General features: G+C 38.2%; 1 protein-coding gene and 1 non-coding gene across 3 annotated transcripts in view; one reads left to right on the forward strand and one right to left on the reverse strand.

Annotated features, from left to right (window-relative positions):
* Positions 1 to 19,696, reverse strand: part of SKAP1 (src kinase associated phosphoprotein 1) — a 295,603-nt gene that overhangs the window by 265,804 nt on the left and 10,103 nt on the right. The window lies entirely within an intron of this gene.
* LOC136150365 (U6 spliceosomal RNA) lies at positions 11,623 to 11,729 on the forward strand. Its single transcript, XR_010659799.1, has one exon. It is a non-coding gene; the product is annotated as a U6 spliceosomal RNA (small nuclear RNA).

Genomic DNA, 19,696 nt, shown 5'->3' on the forward strand with positions numbered 1-19,696 from the left:
TTCAAAGTAAATCATAGACTGAAATGCATACAGTAGAAAATGTAAGTGGCCTTGGGTTTGGCAATGGGTTTTTAGTTATAAGACCAAAAGCATGATCCAGTGATCCATGAAAGAGATAATTTAGACTTCATAAAAATGAAAAACTGCTACTCTACAAAAGATAGTGTTAAGAGAATGAAAAGACAAGCCACAGACTGGTAAAAAATCTTTACAAAATATATACCTAATAAAGGACGTGTTTGCAAAATAGTTAAAGAACCCTTAAAACTCAATAATAAGAAAACAAACAACCCAATTTTAAAATGTACATAAAATGTGAACAGAGACCTCACCAAAGAAGATACACAGATAACAAAAAAGCATATCAGCATAATCATATGTCATTAGGGAACTGAAAATTAAAGCAATGATATATCACTATATACCTATTAGAATGAATAAATTTTTAAAAATTGACAATACCAATGACTGACAAGGATGCAGAGCAACCAGAATCTCATTAATTGCTGATAGGAATGCAAAACGGTATATCCACTTTGGAAGATGGCTTGGTTTCTTACAAAGCTAAATGTAGTCTTACCATAAGATCCAGCAACCATACTCCTAAGTATTCACCCAACTGACTTGAAAACTTAAGTCCACAGAAAAATCTGCACATTTAGATTAGAGCAGCTTTATTTATACTTGCTAAATTTCTGGAAGCAATCAAAATGTCCTTCAGTAGGTGAGTGGATAAATAAATTGTGATATATACAAACAATGGAATACTATTCAGTGCAAACAAGAAATGAACTCTCAAGAAATGAAAAAACATTGGGGAACCTTAAATGTATTAAAGAAATGAGTAGCCATCATAGTCAACAAAAGAGTCCGAAACGCAGTACTTGGATGTAATCTTAAAAATGACAAAATGATCTCTGTTTGTTTCCAAGGCAAACCATTCAATATGACAGTAATCCAAGTCTATGCCCCCACCAGTAATACTGAAGAAGCTGAAGTTGAATGGTTCTATGAAGGTCTACGAGACCTTCTAGAACTAACACCCAAAAAAGATGTCCTTTTCATTATAGGGGACTGGAATGCAAAAGTAGGAAGTCAAGAAATACCTGGAGTAACAGGCAAATTTGGCCTTGGAGTATAGAATGAAGCAGGGCAAAGGCTAATAGAGTTTTGCCAAGAGAATGCACTGGTCATAGCAAACACCCTCTTCCAACAACACAAGAGAAGACTCTACACATGGACATCACCAGATGGTCAATACCGAAATCAGATTGATTATATTCTTTGCAGCTAAAGATGGAGAAGCTCTATACAGTCAGCAAAAACAAGACTGGGCGCTGACTATGGCTCAGATCATGAACTCCTTATTGCCAAATTCAGACTTAAACTGAAGAAAGTAGGGAAAACCACTATACCATTCAGATATGACCTAAATCAAATCCCTTATGATTATACAGTGGAAGTGAGAAATAGATTCAAGGGATTAGATCTGATAGACAGAGTGCCTGGAGAACTATGGACAGAGGTTCATGACATTGTACAGGAGGCAGTGATCAAGACCATCCCCAAGAAAAAGAAATGCAAAAAGGTAAAATGGTTGTCTGAGGAGGCCTTACAAATAGCTGTGAAAAGAAGAGAAGTGAAAGGCAAAGGAGAAAAGGAAAGAAATATCCATTTGAATGCAGAGTTCCAAAGAATAGCAAGGAGAGATAAGAAAGCCTTCCTCAGTGACCAGTGCAAAGAAGTAGAGGAAAACAAAAGAATGGGAAAGACTAGAGATCTCTTCAAGAAAATTAGAGATATCAAGGGAAAATTTCATGCAAAGATGGGCACAATAAAGGACAAAAATGGTATGGACCTAACAGAAGCAGAAGATATCAAGTAGAGGTGGCAAGAATACATAGAAGAACCATACAAAAAAGATCGCCACGACCCAGATAATCATGATGGTATAATCACTCACCTAGAGCCAGACATCCTGGAATGTGAAGTCAAGTGGGCCTGGGAATCATCACTACAAACAAAGCTAGTGGAGGTGATGGAATTCCAGTTGAGCTATTTCAAATCCTAAAAAATGATGCTATGAAAGTGCTGCACTTAATATGCCAGCAAATTTGGAAAACTCAGCAGCACCCATGGGACTGGAAAAGGTCAGTTTTCATTCCAATCCCAAAGAAAGGCAATCCCAAAGAATGCTCAAACTACTGCACAATTGCATTCACCTCACACACTAGTAAAGTAATGCTCAAAATTCTCCAAGCCAGGCTTCAACAGTACATGAACCGTGAACTTCCAGATGTTCAAGCTGGATTTAGAAAAGGCAGAGGAACCAGAGATCAAATTGCCAACATCTGCTGGATCATCAAAAAAGCAAGAGAGTTCCAGAAAAACATCTATTTCTGCTTTATTGACTATGCCAAAGCCTTTGACTTTGTGGATCATCACAAACTGGAAAATTCTGACCTGCCTCTTGAGAAACCTATATGCAGGCCAGGAAGCAACAGTTAGAACTGGACATGGAACAACAGACTGGTTCCAAATCGGGAAAGGAGTATATCAAGTGTGTATATTGTGACCCTGCTTATTTAACTTATATGCAGAGTACATCATGAGTAATGCTGGGTTGGATGAAGCACAAACTGGAATCAACACTTACAGGAGAAATATCAATAATCTCAGATATGCGGATGACACCATCCTTATGGCAGAAAGCGAAGAACTAAAGAGCCTCTAGATGAAAGTGAAAGAGGAGAGTGAAAAAGTTGGGTTAAAATTCAACATTCAGAAAACTAAGATCATGGCATCTGGTCCCATCACTTCATGGCAAACGGATGGAGAAACAGTGGAAACAGTGGCAGACTTTATTTTTGGGGGCTCCAAAATCACTGCAGGTGGTGACTGCAGCCATGAAATTAAAAGATGCCTGCTCCTTGGAAGAAAACTTTGACCAACCTAGACAGCATATTAAAAAGCACAGACATTACTTTGCCAACAAAGGTCCATTTGTCAAAGATATGGTTTTTCCAGTAGTCATGTATGGATGAGAGAGTTGGACTATAAAGAAAGCTGAGCACTGAAGAATTGATACTTTTGAACTGTGGTGTTAGAGAAGACTCTTGAGAGTCCCTTGGACTGCAAGGAGATCCAGCCAGTCCATCCTAAAGGAACTCAACCCTGAATATTCATTGGGAGGACTGATGCTGAAGCTGAAACTTCAACACTTTGGCCACATGATGCAAAGAACTGACTCATTTGAAAAGACCCTGATGCTGGGAAAGATTGAAGGCAGGAGGAGAAGGGTACGACAGAGGGTGAGATGGTTGGATGGTATCACCAACTCAATGGACATGAGTTTGAGTAAACTCCGGGAGTTGGTGATGGACAGGGAGGCCTGGTGTGCTGCAGTCCATGGGGTCGCAAGGAGTCGGACATGACTGAGCAACTGAACTGAACTGAACTTATGTGAAAGAAGCATATCTGTGAAAAAAGCCAATCTGAAAAGGTTACATATTGTGGGGTTCCCACTACATAATATTCTGGAAAAGGCAGCAATATAAAAAAATCAGTGCTTGGCAAGAGGTTCAAGAGGAGTCAGAGGGATGAATAGATAAAGTACAGGAGACTTAGGGCAGTGAAACTATATCATATGACACTTTAATGTTTGACACATGGCATTTTGTAGTTGCCAAAACCTATAGGACTTTACAACACAAAGAATGACCTTTAATGTTTGTAGATTTCAAAAAAAAAAAATCATTTTGCAGGTTGGAGGATCTCAGGGAAAATTGCATACAAACAACATAATCTAACTAATTACAAATATATGAATTAAACTCACTGAATGGGGGAAAGGTGCTGACCTAAGGAGCATTGGTAATGGGTAGTCTATAAGACTAAAGGCAAAAGGAATGGCACGTGAATACTGGACCCTAGTCAACAGTTTCCAGTGGGTGTACAGGTTATCACTTCTTATACTGCTATACATGTATACTCTAATCAAACAATAAGTGGATGGTGAATGGTGGGAGTCAGGTTTCTCAGTTTTGGAGTGGAAAGGAGAGGAGCAAGAAGCAAAAATATTGAGGAGAAGAGCTGAACAGACATTTGGCTGAATGGACAATGACTGAAGAGCCAACAGACATGTTGGCTGAATGGCCAACATGAAAAGATGCTCAAAATCATTATTAGGGAAATGTAAATCAAAATGACAATGAGATAGATATCACTTCAATCCATTAGAATAGCTATTATCAAAAAGGCAAGAAGTAATAAGTGTTAGCGAAGATGTGGAGAAAAAGGACCCCTCATGTACTGTTGGTAGGGATATAAATTGCTGTTACCACTATGGAAAATAATATGGAGATTTCTCAAAAAATTAAGAATTAAACTATCATATGATTCAGCTATTCCATTTCTGGGTATTTATCTAAAGAATACAAACACAATAATTCAAAAAGGTATATGCACCTCTATTTTCATCACAGCATGTTTAAACAAATTGGACTCCTTTATTTATTCATTTTCTAAGTCATAAAATCACTATGCACCAAGGTTTTGCCAAAAACTGACTATGCATCTACAAATTCTCAAATACGAGATATACAAATTGAATCCATTATCTTTCCCTATACCTTTGAATGACATCATCATCTACCTAACTGCCCAGGCCAAAAAATTGAGAATCATTTTAAATTCCTGTTTCTCTTTAACTGGGTCCTGTAGACCTTGTTGTTTAGCTGCTAAGTCATGTCTGACTCTTTTGTGACCCAATGGACTGTAGCCTGCCAAACTGCTCTGTCCATTGGAATTTCCATACAAGAATACTGGAGTGGGTTGCCATTTCCATCTCCATTATCACAGCATTTTTTACAATAGCTAAGATATGGAAATAACCCAAATGAATGGATAAAGAAAATTATACATATATATATATATATATATATATATATATATATATATATTATGATGGGTTACCATTCAGCCATAAAAAAATGATGAAATCTTGTCATTTGTGACAACAATGAATGGACCTTGAAGGTATTATGCCAAGTGAAACAAGTCAGAGGGAGAAAGACAAATATTATAAAATTTCACTCATGTGTGGAATATAAAAAGCAAATAAAATAAATGAACAAAACAGACCAAACAAAAACAAACATGTGGATACAGTGAACAGAACATAGGTTATCAGAAGGGAGGGGAGGAGGGTGAAATGGGTAAAAGGGTGTCAACTATATGTGATAGCGAGAAATTAAATTTTTGGTGGTGAGCACACTGTAGTGTGCACAGAAGTAGAAATAGAATGTTGTACACATGAAACTTACACAATGTTATAAAACAATGTTGGCTCAATTTTATAGGATAGTAAGGAGAGAAATCTAAAATGAATTAGAGTTCAAGACATCAGTAAGAGCTCATGTTTAGCTCCCTCACCCATCAGGAACCACATGTTCATGGGGAACCTGGTGCTACCATGGGGAACCATTGGTAGATGACCTGCTTCTGGGTCAGGGTTTCGTACATAGCAGAGCAGCTCCCTTGCTGCAAGCTATTTAAAGTCTAAAGAAGGGTTTGTTTAAAAAGAAAAAAAAAGGAAAACAAAACAAAACAAATGGAAAAAAAGAACTCATGTTTAAGTCTGTACAGATACAGATAGTTATGTATAGAAACTGCTAGTGTGAAAGCCGCTCAGTCGTGGCCAACTCTTTGCGGTCCCATGGACAGCACAGTCCATAGATTTCTCCAGGTCAGAATACTGGAGTGGGTAGCCTTTCCCTTCTCCAGGGAATCTTCCCAACCCAGGTCTCCCACATTGCAGGCAGCTTCCTTACCAACTGAGCCACAATGGAAACCCATAGAAATTGCTAATAGATATACATATATGTTGTTAGTGGTAAAGAACCCGCCTGCCAGTGCAGGAAACATAAAGAGATGTGGGTTCCATCCCTGGGTTGGGAAAGTCCCCTGAAGGAGGGCATGGCAACCCACTTAAGTATTCTTGCCTAAAGAATCCCATGGACAGAAGAGCCTGGCAGGCTACAGTCCACAGGGTCGCAAGGAATCTGACAGAACTGAAGAGACTTGGCACGGCATGCACATGTATATGTGGGATTACTATGCATACATATGTATCTTTGTTTGTCAGTGAGAAGACCTAAAAGAAACAACGTCCCAGTGAAAAAGAGCATATCTACTACCAAGCTCATGGTTTCTAAAACCAATCTTCAGTAAAAGGAACCAAGGCTTTTTTGAGAGATGGCTAATTCTAGGTCTATGGCAGGAAACATACAAGATGAGCCTGGACCATTTTGTGTGGCCAGAAAGTAAGGAAGTGTACAAAACATACACACATACACACACACTTGATGTGGCACGTCAAAAGGTACCCAGAAACTAAATAAAAGAGCTTAGTGGCCAAAGGTAGAACGATTTGAGCAACAAAGTTAGGTAACATTGGACTACAACTCAAAGTATAAAATAAGTATTCATGAGTCCACAATGATATAAATATTAATAAGGAAATGAATAAATTAATACATGGGGGAGAAAACACAAATCTCCAGTGCAGAATTACAAATAATTTATGTAGACACACCACCCTAAAGAAAAAGGTGCATAACTCCCAACACTCAAGTGTAGACTGCATATAGAGACTTCCTTCCAAAGAATACAGTATTTTGAAAGGGGAAATAAAGAGTAACTTGACAGAAACTTTATCAGCCAGGTAATCAAAGAAAACATCAACAGTTATAAATCATGTCAATTGTATGTACCCTTGACATGTGATGAGAATGACACTTTACTTCTGTGATCTTCTTTCCAAAAACCTAGTCTAATTATGAGAAAAAGGCCAGACAAATTCTAATATATGGCATTCTACAATATACATGACCAGTACTCCTCAAAACTCTCAAGATCATCAAAAACAAGGAAAGTTTGAGAAACAGTTGCAGAGGAGTTCTAAAGAACTAAATTAAATGAGATGTCTTGGATAGGTTCCTGGAAAATAAAAAGGACATTAGGTAAAAACTAAGGGAAATGGAATAAACTACAGACTTTCCATCAATAATACATCAGTATAGGTTCATTAATTGTAACAAATGGTTCATACTAATGTGAAAGTTAGTTAATAATGGAGGAAATCGGGGGGACAGGGAATAGGACAATTCTCTGTCTTACCTGCTCAATCTTTTCTGTAAATCTAAAATTATTCTAAAAACTAGTCTATTAATTTTTAAAAAGTGGTATATGATATAATCTTGACATTTTACCCATAAAAAGGGGGAGGAGGGGCTTCCCTAGTAGCTCAGCTGGTGAAGAATCTGCCTGCAGTGCAGGAGACCCCGGTTCGATTCCTGGGTCAGGAAGATCCACTGGAGAAGGGATAGGCTACCCACTCCAGTAATCTGGCCTGGAGAATTCCATGGACTGTATGGTCCATGGGGTCACAAAGAGTCTGACAGGACTCAATAAACTGCAGACTTTAGTCAATAACATATCAGTATTGGTTCATTAATTCTAACAAATGTATCATACTAATGTGAAAGGTAACTAATAATGGAGGAAATCAGGGGAGAGGGAAGGGAATAGGAGAATTATCTGTACCACCTGTTCAATCTTTCCTGTAAATCTAAAACTATTCTAAAAACTTGTCTATTAATTTGTAATATATGATATAATCTGACATTTTACCCAAAAAAAGGGTGAGGTACTTAGCTTAATTCAGTCATTAACCCAGTCTAAATTGAGTCCTTCCTAGAGGTCAATCATGGAGAAGGAAATGGCAACCCACTCCAGTGTTCTTGCCTGGAGAATCCCAGGGACGGGGGAGCCTGGTGGGCTGCTGTCTACGGGGTCGCACAGAGTCGGACACGACTGAAGCGACTTGGCGGCGGCAGCAGCAGCAGCACAGGTCAATCAGGTACTGTGATAAAACACCAAAATATTAACAATGGTCATCTCTAGGTAGTGGAATTACAAGCCATTTTATCATCTTCTTTATACTCTTCTACAGTTTCTAAATGTTCTAAAATATGTTTTACATATGAAAAAAGCAAAATTAAAATTACTTTGCAAGCATAATGTAATATTACTCTTAGCTTAGACTGACTTTAATTTTTCAGCCTTCTCTTCATTTCACTCAGTAGTAGTAGGTTGTACTGATTCACAGCTGGGAACAGGAAAGGAGGACACCCAGGCAGAATAAAGATCCTATGGAATAAAGATCCTGGGGGATAAAGATCCTATGGGAGATAGACGGTTATAATCTATATTTTGTGCCTATAGATGTTAAATATATATATGTGTGTGTGTATATATTATTTTGAACTTCTACTCACCTTACTAAATTCTTATAAGTAAAATATCCCATGTAACTATATTTGTATATACTAAAATTGTTAAAAGGGAATCAATAGGATATAATTATCCCCCAACTCATTTGATACTTTGATATTTTATTATGACTTTACTTGTTAAGTTTCACTTTAAAATTACTTTTTTGAAGTCTTCATTTCAAAACACTTTAGAGGGCCATGTGTTTATTTAAGTACTTGCTCCTTCATCTGCAAGTGTCATCTACTCAGAGGAATAACATGGCACAAAGACAACCTCTTCCACCTGTTTCATCTTTTTTTTTTAACCTGATCTAAAAATACTCCCACCACTCACTAGATGAACAAATTTATAATCATGAAAACATAAATAAGTCAAAAGCAAGAGCTATAGGAGAGACTATGCATCTAGTATTTTATACACTTCCCAATTCATTTTATAAGCCTGAATAATCCTGATATCAAAACTTAAAGATATTAAGGAAAATATCTTTAAAAATACTAAGGAAATAAAACTACAGACCAACATATAATACATTTGCCTTTCAATTTAGAAGATGATGTTACCTACAGTGATTATGACCTGAAGATGCCTCAGTAAGGCTGCTCAGAAATGCACTGTTCACCATTCAATAAGAAATTTCCACCTCCTGTATTTTAACCAAGTTCACCACTCTCTCTGGGTGGAGTTTCTATTAAGCAATCAGCCTTGTGCAAATAAAAACTCTTCCAATATAAATATCATGTCTTATCAAATCAGAATGCCTTAGGCACCTATAACTACAAAGCCCAGAGTGAAAAACACCACTAACTGAGTAACAACATTCCAGAGGTGCCTCTGACATCACATCACTCACTACACATAATACCTGATGGTACAAGGTCTATACCTTTGACTAATGAGTGAGCAATACCACACTGATATAAATGTCCTCACACCAAGGAGAAAAGACAAAATCAGAAATGTACCATAAATATTGTCACTTTTTTTTTCTAAATGCCTTAATTCTTCTACAAATATTTGTTGAGCACTTATTATATGCTGTATACTGAAAAAGTGAACAAGACAGATCCAAACTAAAAGTTTACAGTCTATCAAAGAATAAAGACTTAAATAGACAATTAGAAAAAACTGTGATACGAACTACAATATAAGAAAAGTGAGGGATGCACCTAGTCTAGAGGGAAGTAAGTTAGGGAGATCTCTCAGAGACCTAACCTTTCATCTGAAACCCCTAGATCAGCAGGTCAAGTATGTATGTTGGGGTGGGGAGGAGCTAGTAGAATGAGGAAAAGAATAGCACAAGCATGGAAACATCGTGTGCAAAGGTCCTAGGGTGACAGATCTAGCTCAGTTGGAGAAACTGAAAGAATTCTGACTTGGAAGGAAGAACATAAAGGTTAGGGGTAAGAGCAACAGTGATGAAAGATTATTCTGGCAGGCAAGTCTGTAGCAATATATAGTATTTTGTACTAAAAGTAATATATAATGATTTGAAGTCCCATATTAAAAAGGTAAACACAGCTCTGACAAACATGCATCTTCCTATTATAATTCACAGCTTCCCTAAAACATAGATTTCCTCAGCTTCCAGGCAGCTTATGAATAACTATTTCATCAAACCAGAGTAGGAAATGAAAATAGGAAATGAAAACTGAAGGAAAGGGAAGGGAGGGTATGTGGAAACTTGTAGACATGATACATCATCAGGTCCCTGGGAGAAACCACTGCAGGATCTAAGGCCAGCTAAAAAGATGCTGACTTAACAGGATGCACCCAAGATCTTTAGGTTCTGTAGATCAGTGAAAGTCTTTGACATTCTCCCAAGCCTCTCACCTTATCCATTTTATGAGGCTACAAATGGATATTTTGTTTACTTGGAGGAGAATGACATCTTAAGGGTCACATTTTTCAAACTACTAAAAAATAAAGGTTGCCTCCATTTATTTTCTAAGTACTGCTCCTAATACACAGAAGGAACAAAATATTTAAGTTGGTGTTCTTTAACAGTTAGAAAATTTTTGTTGATATATTGTTTCTAAAATTCAAAAGTTCACTTCAATCAGCCTTCTAACTTGAAGGCAGGATGAATGACCAAATGCTAATGAAAACAACTCCACCAACCAAAAACCAATCAAAGTGTTCCTAGAGGGGATATTTTGCTAAAGTATTTGAACTACTAAAGCAGAACTCACATTTCTGAAAAGAAGGATACCATAAATTTCTGTCTATACTTGCATTACACCCAAGAAAATATTTGAGATTTTTGTTGGCACAGGGTGAAATGACTCAACAAATTAATCCTATTAAGTTTAATGCTGGGCAGTATTTCAGCCCTCTCTTTAGTTAAAAACAAAACAAAAAACCCAAGTAGATGCAAATATTCTTTAAACGTGAATGGTTGTCCTGGCTGGCTGGGCACAATCACAGAAATATCTGTTTTCTCACTGCTGTTGCTTTGACAGTTATTTTACTTCAGTAACTTTCTGCTGACTTCCATTATCTCTCCTCACCCCACCCCTAGCCTCCTGTCTTAGCATAGCACCTCCAAGCCTGTTGGTAGCCACATTCTCAATGGGAGAGGAGGTTAGAGGTAAAGAGACAGGAGAGAAAGAGTGGAAGATGAGAGGAAATTCTGTTCTCCTTTCTCTCTGGGTCCCTCCACTGGCTCTCACCTCCTTTCTAGGTGAGGCCCATTCCTGTTCTCATTCTGGCTTATTAAATAGGCTCTTCCCTAATCCTGGGAACTCCAACCTAGCTCTCAGCCAGCTCCTCATACCCTTCCCAGTCCTGACCGTTGGAGTCATTCCCCAGTCACAACACCACCATCAGAGTTTGGAGTTAGGGAACAGGGAATTAAAGGAGTGCTCCCACTAACAAAGAGGAAGCCAACAGAAGGGGGAGTGGCCCAGGCTTCAGGACTGAAAGGGTTTCTGAAGTCTCAAATTGGACAATCATTCTCCATCAAAATATGTCTACAGAATTCTCCTCTAGGGAGCTTCCCTGGTGGCTCAGTGGTAAAGAATCGCCTGCCAATGGAGGAGACACAGGTTCAATCCCCACATCTGAAAGGTACCCCTGGAGAAGGAAATGGCAACCTTACTCCAGTATTCTTGCTTGGGAAATCCCATGGACAGAGGAGCCTGGTGGGTTACAATCCATGGGGTCGCAAAAGAGCCAGACACGACTTAGCAATTAAACAACAACGATTCTCCTCTAGATAAAATACAAAAGGGTTTTTTTGAAAACATACATGACATACAATTAAGTTTAAAATTTGAATAAACAGTGCTCGCTTCGGCAGCACATATACTAAAATTGGAACGATATCGAGAAGATTAGCATGGCCCCTGTGCAAGGATGACACATAAATTCGTGAAGTGTTCCATATTTTTTAAAAGAATGCATTTGAATCAGTTCTAATGAGGTGGATGAAACTGGAGCCTATTATACAGAGTGAAGTAAGTCAGAAAGAAAAACTCCAATACAGTATACTAATGCATATATATGGAATTTACAAAGATGGTTAACGATGACCCTGTATGTGAGACAGCAAAAGAGACACAGATGTAAAGAACAGTCTTTTGGACCCTGTGGGAGAAGGCGAGGGTGGGATGATTTGAGAGGGTAGTGTTTAAACGTGCATATTATCATATGTGAAGTGGATCGCCAGTCCAGGTTCGATGCATGAGACAGGATGCTCGTGGCTGGTGCACTGGGATGACCCTGGAGGATGGGATGGGGAGGGAGGAGGGAGTGGGGTTCAGGATGGGGAACACATGTGCACCTGTGGTTGATTCATGTTGATGTTTGGCAAAAACCACTATAATATTGTAAAGTAATTAGCCTCCAATTAAAATAAATTAATTTACAAATAAAAAAAGAAAAGAAAATTTGAATAAACAATCTTTACTGGGTGAACATGTAAGTTTTTGAGATCAATTTCCACAATATATAATAAGAAATTATACATAGCTTTTAATCCTAATCTATGAGAACCAATGTCCTTTCTTGTCCAGCCTTAGCACTAATACCCTAAACAGTCTTATTAGAGAAATACATAAATGGAAAAAAAAATTAAATTTAAAAAAACTAAAAAAAAAAGAGAGAGAGAAATACATAATTTTGTGATCCACAAAATAGTGTTTAAAAATGGGATGGCCTGGGAATCAACTTAAAGAACATGGTTCTTTTTCCGACATGGGGGGAAAAAGGTGTTAATAAAGAAAATACCTAAGTAAATGTTAGAAAACAATCTACTCACTATTCAAAAAAAAAAAAAAAAAAAAATCTAGGGGCAGGATGCTACTTCAGACTCATCTTTTAATTTTCAAGGATACCTACATCTTTTCTAATTAAAATCTTATAGATACTTAACTCTGAACACTTTAAAGGAGTTAAAGCCTTAAAGATGAGATGTGACCCTTTGAGGATGAAGATGGGAACCTATTTGGAAAGGAGGCATATAGAAAATGTTGTTGGGATGGTGGAGAAGAGAAAGGGGATCAAGGAGAGGAGGGACTCCTCTCAGGGACCCATCCCAGGAGTCCTTTGTTTGAACTGATGTCCCATAAGTAGGGAATACAGATCTGCATCATCCTCAGGACTTCCCTGAGTGAGTGGCTAACAGTAAGACACCCTTTCCAGTAACAGACTATGGCCACGTACTTGGCCATGCCTAACAAATCATACCTGCCAAATCAAAACAATCTCCACCTTGGAAATAACAGAAGACCACATTTCATTCCAAATATTTGGGTATTCTATTTAATTAAGTGTCACAACTTTCCTTTTAGTAACATATTGCTATTTTACAGAAGATGCACCCTGGTTACTGATCCAACTTCTACAAAGTCTCATTGACAGCTTCTGATAGAAACAAACAAAAAATAATCATTTCTGATTCCTTATCACAAATATACTGAAGGTATCAGACCATTAGTATATCTGCAGTGACTTAAGTATCTCAGTAAAATCAAACTTCTGAAACTTCAGTGTTTAATTTTCCTACTCTAATGATGGAGGGCTTCCCAGGTGGCTCAGTGGTAAAGAATCTGCCTATCAATGCAGGAGCCACAGGAGACAAGGGTGAGATCCCTGGGTGAGAAAGATCCCCTGGAGGAGGAAATGGCAACCCAGTCCAGTATTCTTGCCAGGATAATCCCATGGACAGAAGAGCCTGGCTGGCTATAATCCATGGGGGTCACAGAGAGTCAGACATGACTGAGCATGCATGCACACATGATAGAAGCCTTCATAGAATCTTGTCTTGCTTATTTTCACACCAATTAAATAAAAGTATCACAGTGGGGGGAAAATGACTTTTACTGTGCTTAGAACGTGTTTTAAACCTTGCATTAAATTTTTCATCTGACAATCAACTGTAATCCTTTAAGGCATATATTTTGCTTTTTGTTAAGAGGTAAAGCTTGTTGGCAAGGCTAAAATCATACCCACCAGCTTTGTTTTGGCTTGCAGGAAGTTGTCAGCATACAATAGAGAAACTGTCAACATGTTCTGGCTGTGGTTTGCTTCACCTGCTGATTGTTTCTGCCCCATGACCCAAGAAAAGTGTGGTGTTTGTATTTTTAATTCTTCTACCTCCTGAAGGTGAAAAAAATGACAATACCTATACACATATAGCATAGAGAAAACAAAAACTGGAAAGTAAAACACAGATAGTACTATAGATTAAGTTTTAACTACTGGCCAGTCTGCAAATCTGAATTAACACTTCTGCAATCTTCCCTGAATCTATCCTACAGAAATATTTGCATATATACACAAAGATGAAGATATGTTCTCTACAGCACTGTGGAAATATATAAAAAAAAAACTGTAAACAATCTAAGCATCCTTTAATAGGGGAATAATTAAATTTGAAACACTGTACAACAGCTTAAAATGAATATATATATGAATATATACATAGATTTATACAGGAAAGCTTACAATGGTGCGATGTTAAAAAACCAATTTCTTTTTTTCATTGAACTATAGTTGATTTACAGTAATGTGTTAGCTTCAAGTATATAGCAAAGTAATTCAGATACACATATATATATACTCTTTTACAGATTCTGTTCCAATACAGGTTACTGCAAAGATATTGAATATAGTTCCCTATGCTGCAGAGTAAATCTTTGTTCTCTATTTTTTGTTGTTGTTGTTGTTTCTCTATTTTATATACAGTGGTGTGTATCTGTTAACCCCATTCTCCTAATTTATCCCTCTCTGCCTTCTCCTTTGGTGACCATACATTTGTTTTCTATGTGAGTCTGTTTCTGTTTGGTAAGTCCATTTGTATTATTTTTTAGATTTCATGCATAAGTGATATCATATAATAGTTGTCTTTCTCTGTCTGACTTACTTCACTTAGTACAATAATCTCTAAGTCCATTCATGTTGCTGCAAATGGCAATATTTTATTATTTTTTTTAATATTTATTTATTTGGCTGCACCAGATCTTAGTTGCAGCATGTGAGATCTTGTTCCCTGACCAGGGATTGAATTTCGGAGCTCCTGCATTGGGAGCTCAGAGTCTTAGCCACCGGACCACTAGGGAAGTCCCTACTTCATTATTTTTATGGTTGAGTAAAAGGAGATCAGTCCTGGGTGTTCATTGGAAGGACTGATGCTGAAGCTGAAACTCCAGTACTTAGGCCACCTCATGCGAAGAGCTGACTCATTGGAAAAGACCCTGATGCTGGGACTGATTGGGGGCAGGAGAAGAAGGGGACGACAGAGGATGAGATGGTTGGATGGTATCACCGACTCGATGGACATGGGTTTGAGTAAACTCCCGGAGTTGGTGATGGATAGAGAGGCCTGGCATGCTGCGATTTGTGGGGTCACAAAGAGTCGGACACGACTGAGTGACTGAACTGAACTGAACTGAATGTGATATATATACATATCACATCTTCCTTATCCATTCAAATGTCAGTGGACACTTTAGTTGCTTCTATCTCTTGGCTATTATAAATTGTGCTGCTATGAACACTGGGTTGCATATATCTTCTCAAATCAGACCTTTCGTCTTTTCTAGATATATGCCTTGGAGTGGGATTGCTGGATCATACGGTAGTTCTACTTTTAGTTTCTTAAGGAGCCTCTGTATTGTTTCCCACAGTGGCCACACCAATTTACGTTCCCATCTACAGTGTAGGAAGGTTCCCTTTTTTCCATACTCTCTCCTGTATTTATTGTAGACTTTTTAGTGATAGCCATTCTAATTGGTGTGAGGTGATAGCTCACTGTAGTTTTGATCTGCATTTCTCTAATCCCAAAGAATGCTCAAACTACCACATAATTGCACTCATCTCACACGCTAGTAAAGTATGCTCAAAATTCTCCAAGCCAGGCTTCAGTAATACGTGAATTGTGAACTTCCAGATGTTCAAGCTGGTTTTAGAAAAGGCAGAGGAACCAGAGATCAAATTGCCAATATCCGATGGATCATCGAAAAAGCAAAAGAGTTCCAGAAAAACATCTATTTCTGCTTTATTGACTATGCCAAAGCCTTCGACTGGCTGGATCACAATAAACTGGAAAATTCTGAAAGAGATGGGAATACCAGACCACCTGACCTGCCTCTTGAGAAACCTGTATGCAGGTCAGGAAGCAACAGTTAGACTGGACATGGAACAACAGACTGGTTCCAAATAGGAAAAGGAGTATGTCAAGGCTGTATATTGTCACCCTGCTTATTTAACTTATATGCAGGGTACATCATGAGAAATGCTGGGCTGGAAGAAGCACAAGCTGGAATCAAGATTGCTGGGAGAAATATCAATAACCTCAGATATGCAGATGACACCACCCTTATGGCAGAGAGTGAAGAGGAACTGAAAAGCCTCTTGATGAAACTGAAAGACGAGAGTGAAAAAGTTGGGTTAAAATTCAACATTCAGAAAACTAAGATCATGGCATCTGGTCCCATCACCTCATGGGAAATAGATGGGGAGACAGTGGAAACACTGTCAGACTTTATTTTGGGGGGCTCCAAAATCACTGCAGATGGTGACTGCAGCCATGAAATAAAAAGACACTTACTCCTTGGAAGGAAAGTTATGACCAACGTAGATAGCATATTAAAAAGCAGAGACATTACTTTGCCAACAAAGGTCCGTCTTGTCAAGGCTATGGTTTTTCCAGTGGTCATGTATGGATGTGAGAGTTGGACTGTGAGGAAAGCTGAGTGCTGAAAAATTGATACTTTTGAACTATGGTGTTGGAGAAGACTCTTGAGAGCCCCTTGGACTGCAAGGAGATCCAACCAGTCCATCCTAAAGGAGATCAGTCCTGGGTGTTCATTGAAAGTACAATGCTGAAGCTGAAACTCCAATACTTTGGCCACCTCGTGCAAAGAGTTGACTCATTAGAAAAAACCCTGATGCTGGGAGGGATTGGGGGCAGAAGGAGAGGGGACGACAGAAGATGAGATGGCTGGATGGCATCACCGACTTAATGGGCATGAGTTTGAGTAAACTCCGGGAGTTGATGATGGACAGGGAGGCCTGGCGTGCTGCAATTCATGGGGTTGCAAAGAGTCGGACACGATGCGCAACTGAACTGACTGACTGAATAATTAGCAGGCTTTCCTGGTGGCTCAGCAGTAAAGAATACACTTGCCAATGCAGGAGACACAGGTTTGATCCCTGGATCAGGAAGATCTCCTGGAGATGGAAATGGCAATCCACTCCAGTTTATTCTTGCCTGGAAAAATCCCATGGACAGAGGACTCTGGTGGGCTGTAGTCCATGGGGTTGCAAAGAGTTGGACACAACTTAGAGACTAAACAACAACAACAATAATAATTAGCAATATTGAGCATCATCTCAGGTACCTGTTGGCCATCTGGATGTCTTTGGAGAAATGCCTGTTTAGTTCTGCCCATTTCTCAATTGGGTTGTTTGTTTTTTTGACATTGAGTTGTATGAGCTGTTTGTATATTTTGGAAATTAAGTCCTTGTTGGTCACATAGTTTACAAATATTTTCTCCCAGTCTGTAGGCTGTCTTTTGGTTTTGTTTACAGTTTCCTTTGCTGTGCAAGTGCTTATAAGTTTGATTAGGACCCATTTGTTTTTGCTTTTATTTCTATTGCTTTGGGAGACTGAACTAAGAAAATATTGCTGCAATTCACGTCAGAATTGTAGCAGGCTTCAGTGGTTGCAGCACACAGGCTCAGCAGTTGCAGAAAATTTTGCCTATATTCTCTCCTAGGAGTCCTATGATGTCATGTCTTATATTTAACTATTTAAGCCATTTTGAGTTTTTTTGTGTGTGTATAATGTGAGGGAGTGTTCTAACTTTATTGATTTACATGAGGCTGCCCAGCTTTCCCAACACCACTTGCTGAAGAGATTGTCTTTTCTCCAGTGTATATTCCTAATTAGTTAAAGATTAATTGACCATGTGTTTATTTCTGGGCTCTCTATTCTGTTCCATTGATCTATATGTCTGTTTTTGTGCCAATACCACACTGTTTTGATTACTGTAGCTTTGAGTATTGTCTGAAGTCTGGGAGGGTTTATGCCACCAGTTTTGTTCTTTTTCCTCAGAACTGCTTTGGAAATTCTGGGTCTTTTATGATTCCATATACATTTGGATTATTTGTTCTAATTGTGTGAAAAATGTCATGGATAGTTTGATAGGGATTGCACTGAATCTGTAAGTTGCTTTGGGTAGCATGGCCATTTTAACAATATTAATTCTTCCAATCAAAAGTCATGTGATGTCTTTCCATTTCTTTGAATCATTTTCAATTTCCTTTACCCATGTTTTATAGTTCTTAGCACACAGGTCTTTCACCTCCTTGATTAGGTTTATTCTTAGGTATTTTTTTAATTCATTAAAAAATTTTTTTGGTTGCACTGGTCTGCATTTATGGGCTTTCTCTAGTTGCTTCTCAGTGTGGTGGCCTCTCTTGTTGTAGAGCATAGGCTCCAGGTATGCGGGCCTCAGTGGCTGCAGCACGCAGGCTCAGCAGCTGCAGTGTGTGGCTCTAGGAACAAAAGCCTCAGTAGTTAGACCACACAGGCTCAGTATTTGTGGCTCACGGGCCCTGGAGTGCATGGGCTTTAGTAGCCACACCCATGGCTCTAGGGTGTTCAGGGCTCAGAAGTTACAGTGCACGGGCTTTGGTGCTCATGTGGAATCTTCCTGAACCAGGGATTGAACTCATGTCCTCTGCACTGGCAGGCAGATTCCTATCCACTGCACCATCACGGAAGTCCCTGGACACAGTATTAAATGGGATTGTTCTTTCACTTTCTTATAGTTCATTGTTAGTATAAAGAAATGCAAAAGATTTCTGTATCTTGTAACCTGCTACCTTGCTGAATTCACTTAAGAGTTCCAATGGTTTTAGTGTGGCATCTTTAGGATCTTCTATATATAATATCACGTCATCTGCATATAATGACAATTTTGCCTCTTCCCTTCCAATTTGGATACCTATTATTTCTTTTTCTTTTCTGATTGCTGTGGCTAGGTCAAGTAATCTATATTCTTCTATGTTATACAAATATTCTACAGTAAAAATATATTCATAAGTTATTTTTGTAATTAAAAAATACACGGACCATAACACCTACCAGAATACCTAAAAATAAGACTACAACATCAAGAGTTTGTGAGGAAATGGAGTAACTGTAATTCTCATATACTGTCGGTGGGAGTATAAAATAGGTTATGATCACTGTGGGAAACTGGTTTCCAATAAAATTAAATGTATTCATACCATATGACCCAGTAACTCCACTCCTAGATCTTTATTCAGGAGAAATGAGTGCTTATGTTACAAAAAAAGTTATACAAAAATTCTCAAAGCAGTAATCATAGCATAATCATAGTAACCCAAAACTGAACAATTCAATTGTTTATCAGAAGAAAAATGAATAAACGAACAATGGAATATTCACACAAGGGATTACTACTTAGCAAAAGGATAGATAAATGATACACAGAACAACATGTATGAATCTCAAAAACATTATATTGAGGACAGACACAAAAGAGATCATACTGATTTATGAAATTCCAGAACTGGAAAGGAGCTTTATTGGGAGACGGAAATGTTTATGTCTTGATGTGAGTTGTAGTCACACAAGTGTATACATATATGAAAGTCATCCAGTTGTAACACTTAACACTGGTACATTTTATATACATTAATCACACCTTAATAAAGTACTGGGAAGGAAGAGAGGAAGAGAGGGACAGATCAACGGATGAAGAGGCTCACACAAAGAGCTATCAAAAAGGAAAATTTCTTTTAAAGGGAGGGTGATTTTAAGGAAATTTATTACAATGCAGTAAAGAGAGACTGTCTGTAACTTTCTAAGTACCCAGGACAC

Source organism: Muntiacus reevesi, chromosome 18 (genome assembly GCF_963930625.1).
Source record: "Muntiacus reevesi chromosome 18, mMunRee1.1, whole genome shotgun sequence".
NCBI classification, from domain to species: domain Eukaryota; kingdom Metazoa; phylum Chordata; class Mammalia; order Artiodactyla; family Cervidae; genus Muntiacus; species Muntiacus reevesi.